The sequence below is a fragment of the Vollenhovia emeryi genome, unplaced genomic scaffold (assembly GCF_000949405.1).
Source record: "Vollenhovia emeryi isolate VEMERY1.0 unplaced genomic scaffold, V.emery_V1.0 DF939359.1, whole genome shotgun sequence".
Taxonomy (NCBI): Eukaryota; Metazoa; Arthropoda; class Insecta; order Hymenoptera; family Formicidae; genus Vollenhovia; species Vollenhovia emeryi.
This window is the reverse complement of record NW_011967007.1, coordinates 63,152-65,522: the sequence shown is the minus strand read 5'-3', so window position 1 is coordinate 65,522 and position 2,371 is coordinate 63,152. Positions and strand designations below refer to the sequence as shown.

At 44.7% G+C, this 2,371-nt stretch overlaps 1 protein-coding gene across 1 annotated transcript in view; it reads left to right on the top strand.

Moving 5' to 3' along the window:
- LOC105558288 (protein Skeletor, isoforms B/C) overlaps window positions 1-2,371 on the top strand; it is a 28,393-nt gene that overhangs the window by 13,772 nt on the left and 12,250 nt on the right. The gene's annotated exons all lie outside the window — the stretch shown is intronic.

Sequence of the window (2,371 nt, the reverse complement as noted above, 5' to 3'; positions counted from 1 at the left end):
AAACATGTAGCTCCCCTAGTAGCACAATATATTGGCGCAACACTGGGAAATAATGTAAATCTAATACTTGGTCCAATATCGTAAGGTGGGCGCCTCCTCTTTAGCCGACGTGTCTATTCAGCGATACTTTTTGGTTCAATATTATATGTACTTTCAATGGAAATCCAACATTGGAGGAAAGTCCTCTAACACGAGATAACAGGTTTTCAACATTCATATTCAATCACAAATCTGGTTTTACAACGATTGTACGATCTAACAATGAATTTTCCACTAGACAGATTTCGCTCCGAGGACAATAAATTCACGATGAAACTCAACAGATGATGCCTATTAATTTAGCAGAAATCCTGCTATCTCATATTAGAAGCTTATCTTATAATATATGACTTTCCCATACATAATTATTATTGATATGCGACATTTACATTTATTCTATGGCCAGTATTGGCTTTATATTGGGAAATATCGACCAAAATCAATATTGAGCCAACCCATACAGCACAAACCTTGCAGTTACATTGCAGCTACATTACAGCAATGTTGCAATATTGTAGCAATGTTATTGCAATGTAACTGCAAGTTTTGTGCTGTACGGGAATGTAAAACCAATGCACTGTGCTAGCAGGGTTGTATCGCTTTGCGCAGCTATTTACAACCCTAGTAGCACAGACCAAACATTATAGGCTACATATTGGCCCAATATAATCAAATATATTGGACCAATGTTTAACCAACGTTTAGTCAATGCACTGTGCTACTAGGGAACCGGCGGTGATCGTGAATCGACTGCGAGATCGACCTTCCGATAGAAACCGTTCCTCCGTTTCTGCCTTCTTGTCCTCATCCTTGACTACACTTAACTACGAATAACTTTGACCAAACTGACAGCGTGAGAATGCGGTAGTCAATTTCGTTCCTCAAGGAACTTGGACATTCCATGTTACTCCGATTTTTAACGACGGACGGTACAGTCCTTCAATCTTGTATTTCACTGCTGGCAAGAGTACATTGCTAAATTTGACTCTCTTCTACGATTCATCATTGAAATACACTCGAATCTTTTTGCGAAGACGTGCTCGGAAATGAATTTGAAGAGAATTCGGGGCGAATGGTCGCGCGAACGGTTTCACAGCTCGAGAGAAGACTCGTGCCTGCGAGGTACCTTTGGCAAACGTTTCAGGACAGTTTCTCTGCCCCCGCAATTACCATATTAATTCGCCCGTCCGTATCGCTCGCTCTGCGCGAGTGCCCAGCCTCCCTGCAAATCTCTGTACGTGGATAAAAACCCTGTCTCTGTCCTTGTGTTGCAGAACGTGCACCGCGGAGGGCAGGGACAGTTGGGGGCGCTAACAAGTGCATACGAGATCTCTTCTTTCGCTTCCTCGTCGCCCTCCCCTCTCGCTATCTCGTTCGCGAGCTCGCTCTCGCAACAACACCATCGACCGACGACCTATCGGCCGCTCCTCCGCCGGGACGATCAGTTCCACGCAGTTCAAGCCGTGGAGCCTCTAAGGCAGGCGGAGTCCCCCGCCTCCGCGGGTTATCAGGAGCAATTTTATCGCACGGCCGACGTAGCCTCGTCGCCGACGTCGTCCTCGTATCGTCCTCAACCGTCGGCGCGCTCGCGCCTGCTCGAGCCGCAACAGAATTCGTACGCGAGGCTCTTGCACTTTCAAGGCGACAGGAGAATCGACTCTTTTGTGCGATACTGATGCCAGAACACGCCCCGGGCTTTTCTTCCACGCGACAAAAGATATTCCTCGTTCCTCTTGCGCGCCGCTCCGTTAAAAACAGAATCCCGATCTCGAGAAGCCACGAGGTTTTTACGTCTCGTAGCTTCATCGCGCTCTTTCAAACAGCGATATTTTACTGTATTCTTTTGTACCGAAATGCAAATCACTGCTCTCTAAAAGTCAATCGGTGGATTATCACTGAAAACAGTCACTGATTTACAGTTATAAGTGCACCACTGCAATTCCCAGTAGTATACTTGTAACTGCGAATCAGTGATAATTCACTGATTGACTTTTAGAAAGTGTACCACTTTGTTTATCGCGGGCTGCCGCTACACTGTTATTTTGTTTTCTTTTCAAATTGTGACGAAAATCATCACGGCAGCTTCTCGTACGCATCCTTCGTAAGTTTTGCGACACTCAACTTTTGATAACCGTGGAAGAATGAGGAATCTCTTGGATGTCCATCTTTTTGCCTTAATTAATGTCTTATATAAGATTTGCACCTGCTATATCTGGAAAGCCTCAAATTCTTTTTTTTTTACGTATGTATACAGGGTGTCTGATGCAAAAGTAGCCACTTTGCAAATAGCGGTAGATTGGGTTAAACTAAGGAGAAATATCATGTACCGAGG